Source organism: Adiantum capillus-veneris, chromosome 13, assembly GCF_014529385.1.
Source record: "Adiantum capillus-veneris isolate H3 chromosome 13, ASM1452938v2, whole genome shotgun sequence".
NCBI classification, from domain to species: Eukaryota; Viridiplantae; Streptophyta; class Polypodiopsida; order Polypodiales; family Pteridaceae; genus Adiantum; species Adiantum capillus-veneris.
Genome location: NC_140943.1, coordinates 39,007,861 through 39,015,372, shown reverse-complemented (window position 1 = coordinate 39,015,372; position 7,512 = coordinate 39,007,861). Strand labels below are relative to the sequence as shown.

The window sequence follows — 7,512 nt, the reverse complement described above, 5'->3', positions numbered from 1 at the left end:
TACGCCATTTTTCCCTCTTGAATAATAAGTCTTGAGTTCAACTCTCTTTGTCGAATAGATCTTGAAGGTCTCTTGGGATAGTTTTCTACGATGTTAAAATTCTCTTCTTCTCAAGTGTGTGTGTATGCTAATAAAAAGAGGAAAATTGTATAACCTTTCTATCACCTAAGTGTGGTAGATTGGTTATACCATTTCCCTCTTGAAAAACAGGTCTTGAGTTCAACTCTCCAAGTCGGATAGATCTTTAAGGTCTTTTGGGATAGTTTCCTACGACTTTAAAATTCTCTTCTCCTTCTTCTTCTCTCTCTCTCAAATTTGTGCAGCAAAGCAAAAGTATGTGGATTCCATTCTTCGAAGGGAGATGCAAAAAATTATTGACTCTAGGTATGCGTTTCGAAGAAATGCAAAAGCTTCCATAAACACAGACCAAAAACCTCTCTCTCTCTCTCTCTCTCTCTCTCTCTCGCGCGCGCACACACACACACACACACAATCGAATGCAAAATCTTTCTTTCCTCTTATGCCAAAGGCACTAGGCATCGACAGATATTTGGATCACTGATCCACGGCAAACTTTGCCTACTTATCAGAAGCAAAACAGGTACTGGGGGGACTAGAGAGGGACACAATTGAGGGAGGCGGGGTTCCACATGGCAGGGATGAGGAAGCGGCGGTCGTTGATGCCATGGGCGTTGAAAGAGGCACCGGTGGCGGAGTGGGTGAGAAGTTCGCCGGGGTAGCCAGGGTAGGCGCCCTTGCCAAAAATGCCGGTGCAGGCGGACACCGCCTCCAGAGGGGCGGCGGCATCGCCCTGATAGTAGCCCGTGTCGAAGGGGTTGGTGGCGGCGCCAGCCAGCACTGTCGCCAGATTTATCACCATGCCGTCCACACCCACGTCGCCGTTGGGCGCCTGCAGCGGCGGCGTCTTCGGCCCAAAATTGGCCGTCGCAAATGGCCACGCGCACTGCCCCGGACACTGCTTGGCGGCGTTTCCCACCCACGCATACGGCAGCATCTTGTCCCCGGTCTCCTCTGCCGGAAATGTGTAGGCATGGAACCCGCAAGAATTGAGACAGAAGCCTTCCACATACACATCCTCTGCTGTCAGCACCAAGTACAGCGCCTTTGCTGAGCTTGGAAACACCCTCCCATGTATGTAATGCACCACCAGATATTCAATGTCCACTGCCTTAAGCGCTTTTCCACGCGTCATCTTCTCGTCCGTCACCTCCCCGTCCACCCGCACCGCTCCCATCACCCCCCTCCCGAAGGCATCCTTGTACCCTGCCGTCGTCGACCACCAGCTACTCACCGCATGAGCGCTGTCGTTCCCCACGGCCGGTGCCTCGAACGACCGCAAGAAGTCCTGCACGATCGCCTTCTCCGCCGGTGTGAACTTGCCGTACCAGATCAGGTACACTTGCAGTGGCTTCTCGCCGGACATCACCGGCCCGTTCCGGTAGGGCAGCAGCAACGGCGGTGGAGTGACCAGTGCTAAACTCTGTGAGTAGAGATTCCAGAAATGGGGCTTGGCTGCCAGACTTTGCTGCTGCTGGCCGACAAAGAGAAGAGTGACGCCCACGACTGCCAGCATTAGCTGGCTGCTGGAAGACGTTGAGCAGACCCGCTTTGTACCCATGCTGGATGTTGCTGTGTGTGTGCGCGCGACTGCAAATGCAGTTGCTGCAGTGTAAATCAGGCCTCGCAGGCTCTGTATCTATACGCAAAAATTCAGATCACACTGTTTGTTGTTGCTCGCCAGTCGCCACTATGTCACTGTGCTCGCGTTGGCGGCTGTCGAGAGCGCAGCGCGGGCGCTACACTGTGTGGCAGTGAGTATCTGACCAGAACTGTCTGCTGGTGAGAGGAGGATGGTCCGATGGTCTTGGTTGTATTTTGCAGAAACTGTTGCCTTGCCTTGCCCTGCCCTACTACAATGATGCCAGGTTTTGCAGCCCTACTACTGTGGCGCCACATGATGCGCAATAACGGATAGGCTAGGAGATTCGCGCATGTGCAAATGGGGAGGATGCTGCGCGCCATCGACCGCCAGGGCCCACCGTCCCTCGGCCTCTCCAGCATTCAGCGTTCGGTCACTTCGCTGCGCGCTGCTTGACAAACTGCGCCCATCCGACCCTCAGGCACCAATGTCCAAGCCTTTTCGGCCCACCGCCCCTTGAGGTTCGGCCTCTCCAGCATTCCGTGTTCGGTCACTTCGGTGCGCGCCGCTCCCTGCGGCACCAATTTCCAAGCCTTTTCGTTAAGATCTAGGCACCGAATGTTCGACCCGAAGGTCCAATATTAGGCCTGGTTACCTTTTTATTAGATTGGGAAAGTAGAATTTGATTGAAGAGAATCAACAAAAGGGATACAATGAACCCACAGGAGGGGGTTTTGTTAGTCCCACTACAAAAATTAAAGAGACATTACCTCGATAATAAACTGGCACAACGTTATTCTAGTGTTGCCACTTGGTGCATTTTTGGATACAAGACACATAACATTCGTAAGGGGCATCTACAACTCTGTTACATGACTGAAGTGCTGACTGCAACAGATCTACTGAAGTGTTGACTACAATAGATCATTTGGATCTGTTGCAATCAGCACTTCAGTCAGATCATTTGCCATTTGGTGCATTTTTGGATAAAGACACAGATGCACATTCATAAGGGACATCTACAGCTATGTTACATAACTGAAGTGCTGACTGCAACAGATCATGCTTAAGGAGGTTCATAGGAAAGGAGGAAATGTGTTGAAAAACCGAAACATTTCTTTGAAACCATATGAAGCAAAGGACGAAACCTCTCCAAATATTTCATAAGGGGATATCTAAACCCTTACAATTGCCCAACAAAAGATCCTTGAAATCTAAAGTACTGAGATTTACTTCGAAAAGACCAGATTGTAGAAATTGATTGATTGCTTCGTTATCCTTGCAACTGAACCAGATGTGAGTACAATCTTCAACATCTATACTATATATTAAGGAGACTGGTTTTCCAGTGCCACGTGTCAAAGTTTGATGCATCCGGTGAGTTCCGGCTCATATGAGTGAGGGGGAGAGAGAGGCCGGTTCATATGAGTGAGGGGGAGAGAGAGGCCGCCGGAAGGCGGCCGGCCGTACTAGTAACTATTACATCTGGCGCATACACCATTCCTGACTCCAACTCTGAGGGCTCCCTCTCTAGTCCTGATGCCTTGATGCATGATGAGCCACATTAATGTGCTGTGTTTATTGGCAACTGGGTATGCCCATATACATTTGTAGCACCATTGCTTACATCTCTAGCTTACCTTCCATAACTTTTAGAGTCTTTGTTTTAGAGCATTTTCCACACCTCCTTTGGGGTAAAATTGCTTGTAAACCTGAGTAGCTAAGTAACAGGTTATGCTTGAGACTTGGACATCTTTGGCATGTACCTTGATCTTGCCCATGCACTTTTTGGCTCTTTCCTCACACCATATAGCATCAGCTAAAGTGATGGAATAATCTTCGTGCAGGGTTTGAGGTGATTTAAGTTTCCCATTGTCAACAATATCACTATATACTTTGACTCCAACCTTGAAGAATTTTTAAGCTTTCCTGCAGATTCCAACTTTAGCCTTACCTGCAAAAACACAAGACTAGACGGAGTCTTGCAGAAAGGACAAGTGATTAGCAAAAAATTCCCTAGGATGATTTGATAGTATTCCATGCACTCCACATTATGCACACCAACTTGGAACCATAAGGGATAAACGGGGTAGGAGAAAGAAGGAGATCTCTGAGTTGTAAATTGGTCCATGCTTTATAATTTTGAAGCTTGAACTTAGGTAGATCTCTTTTCAAGAGCAGTGCCCAGAAGTCATTTGAGTCTACATATTCATTTTGATGCCATCTTGATTGACAGATGCTATAGGCTGAGGATGCCAAGACCTCCTTTCTCCTTGGGTAAACAACAAATATCCTAGGGCACCTTTGAGACTTTAGGGTGGCCAACATCTCCTCCCCATAAAAAGGTCCTAGCAAGAGAGGTCACTTGCTTCAATTGATATTAGTTGGACACCGACAAGACAAAAAGTAAATTAAAGAAGGGAGCATGTAGTGATTGAGCACAAATGCCCTAGATGAAACATATGCCTAATGATGCTACCACTTATTGACCTTCTGTCTGAACTTGTCTACAATCCATTCCCATCTTTGGCCAAAAGGGATCCTGAAGCCCATAGGGATACCCAGCAGTATGGAACCCTATGGGGATGGGAATGGAGGAAGCTTTTGGAGGGAGCTTTTTCCAGATTTTTGCTCAATTGAGTAATTAAAAAAAAGCTTGCTTTGATTTTGGAGCTCTCTCTCTCTCTCTCTCTCTCTCTCTCTCTCTCTCTCTCTCTCTCTCTCTCTCTCGCTAATATATATATATATATAGATATTCCTCTCTCTCTAAAGAGAGAGAGAGAGTATATATATTTATATAGATATTCCTCTCTCTCTAAAGAGAGAGAGAGAGATGTATGTATATGTACATATATATAGATATGTATATAAATAGATACACACACACACAAATATATAGGTGTGTGTGTGTGTGTTTGTATACAAAAATATTTACGTATATATATATAGATGTATGTATATGTACATATATATATATTCCTCTCTCCCCCCCTTCTCTCTCTCTCTCTCTCTCTCTCTCTCTCTCTCTCTCTCTCTCTCTCTCTCTCTCTCTAAAGACAATAGTACCTTCATCACATTACAATAATAATATCTTAAACAGGATAGCAAGCGACTAACTAGCATTCTCAACTGCCATTATATAGAATCCGCAATAGTGTACTCCAAGCATCCCCTTCTTTAAAAAAATTCCCTAAATTTTCTTAATTGAAAAAAAAACATCTATCTTGCACATACATTAGGAGTCTGTTTGGTGTCCCTCACCTTCACACCCCTAGACAAAGTTGGGTACTTAAGCAACAAATCTGGGTACTTGGGGAACCCCTGATTGATAACCCCATAATAAGCTTGCGAAATAGGCAAGACAACTTCCCAGCTCTTTACAAAATGCTACACTAGTAGCAGCAGCATCACTTGATATATTACGATAACCGCTTAAAACCATCACTATAGCCCATCTTGCAAACAATGTTGCACATGAAAACTTCAATCGGCCGGATGCTCGAGTCTATAAGATTTACCTTCTCTTTTCCTGTCTTATAACTCGAAAACCCCAAATAGCATCTCAATTCATCTTCCGGAGTTGCGATGGGTATGTCTATCTTGTTTCCCAAAATCAAAAAGGGTACTTGAGCTAAAGAGTCATTTGAGAGAAGCCCATTGAATTCGTTCTTGGATTTCACAAATCTCTCTTTGTCAGTAGTATCAACCAAATAAACGATACCATCAACCTTGGTATAATTATCTTTCCAAACACAATGAGCTATTTGGTGGCCGCCCAACCTGTCATCCTTCAACATGTCCAAAAGGGTTGTCTTGGATGCATTATTGAGGCCAAAGAGAAGAATTTTAGCCTCCTTCTGCCAAAGTCTGAGAGAAGCGAGTATAGAGGAGGGATGGTGTATTGTAGAGCCAGAGAGGACATGTGCCCAACCGGCCTAGGCTAGGGGGGGGGGAGAGAGAGAGAGAGAGAGAGAGAGAGAGAGAGAGAGAGCCAATGTGGGTGGTTTTTTGTTGTTTGTTGATTAGAGTGGGCATCCACGATGGGTTCGTGGCATGGGGGGTAGTCAAGGCTTGGCGGTCAGATTGGAATTAGGCTTGGCGGTCAAATTGGAATTAGGAGCAGCAAGCTCTATGCTGATTCCCTCGCAAGCAGAGGCGGTAGCCCAAGATATAATTGCTAGCTTGGCTGCCACAGACAACAATTCAAGGAAATTATAGGGGCAACTGGGTTATTAGTAGCTCTTCTGCTGAAATCATTACCGACAATCGATGCAACAATGCAAGATATTGCATCTCTTGCTGATGGTATGAAGAAGGTGGCGGATAGTAATGCCCGAAGATCTTGTCCTTGTAGCTTCTCTTGGGCTTGCATTGGGGTCGGTGCTTTTGAACATGCTGCAAGTTTCAATTTGCAATTAACCAGCTTGATAGGATGAAGACATCAAAGGGCATTGCAGTTACACTTGGTCTTGGTGCCACCGCCTCAACCAACTTTTCGGGCTGTCCAATGCTTTCCAAGAGATTTCCTCCATCGTCCTTGCTGCTGCTACCAACGATTCCCATGGAATTTAAATTCTTGGTGTTCATATTCCAACTATTGGAGGCCTAGGTCCATTTCAACTTTATTAAGGAGAAAGTGATGAGAAGGAGAATCTGAAGCCTTTTCAAAACAAGCCCCCCATTGGCCCGCTCGGGACCTCCTTGGCCTCCTTTAAGGCTTGTTTGGCAATGCTTAGGAACGTTTTTTTATAGGACCGGCTTCAAAGACTTTTCACTCACAAATGAGCCAGTTTTTAGGAATTTTGTTAAGGTAAAATACACATAGAAGAAATAAGTTTTCTACTGCATAATAAAACAATGTGTGTGTGTGTGTGTGTGTGTGTGTGTGTGTGTGTGTGTGTGTGTGTGTGTGTGTGAGTGTGAGAGAGAGAGAGAGAGCATTGTTTGTCTGTTGTTTGTTGATTAGAGTGGGCATCCACGATGGGTTTGTGGCATGGGGGTAGTCACACACTTTTTTTAGGGCTTGGCAACAGATCCGATCTTCTTGCTTACTCCCTTGGGTTATAGACTGGGCACTCTACAAATGATTCCAGATGCATGTCACGAACTCAATTTCTACCACACACACACACACACACACACACACACACACACAGGTGCAGCATCACGCTTTGGACCATGTGGAAGACTTGATATGCTCACATTCTAGGCTCACAATCCTTCTCTGCATCCACCATTTTGATAGAGAGAGAGAGAGAGAGAGAGAGAGAGAGAGATCTATTTTCATCCTCGGAGGTCAAATATGACGTATGGGACCAAATGAACATGTCACGTGGTCTGAGTGGAGGTCATAAGTGACTCTCGATGCTCGAAAATGGCTGAAATGTCACAATAGACAATCCACATCATGATTGGGAGAGGAAGGTATGTCAGGAGAGCTCATGGTTGAATATATGGGGAAAGAGGACCTAATGTGGTCAAAAGTTGAGCACTCAAGTAGCGTGTGGTACAGTCAAGCATCCACCCTGAACTTAGTATTTTGCTCTTGCATGTCTTTTGGACCTTTTGACTTGCTTCATATGCGATTCTAGGAAGTCAATACAAACGGCTATGTTCTGTCTTAAGCATGTACTCCACAACTCTTTGCATGCCCAAGACCTCAATGGGAAGCGATCCGGACTCAAGAAGTAAGAGCATGTAGGGTGTTTGTGTTTTGACTTGGAGAAAGTTGGTGAGAAAACGCTTTTGGACATTCTCAAACTCTTTCCAAGTAGACTTTCCAATGCTACCACCCCACACCTCCACTCCATAAAGAGGCTCTGGTGTCACCAACGTGTAAAAGAGGTACTTTT

The 7,512-nt window shown here is 45.8% G+C and overlaps 2 pseudogenes; both read right to left on the bottom strand.

Annotated features, from left to right (window-relative positions):
* Positions 1-495: 495 nt before the first annotated feature.
* LOC147443842 (protein EXORDIUM-like 2 pseudogene) lies at positions 496-1,936 on the bottom strand (annotated as a pseudogene).
* A 3,131-nt stretch (positions 1,937-5,067) lies between these two features.
* On the bottom strand, positions 5,068-5,541 carry LOC147443841 (small COPII coat GTPase SAR1A pseudogene; annotated as a pseudogene).
* Between the last annotated feature and the right edge of the window lie 1,971 nt (positions 5,542-7,512).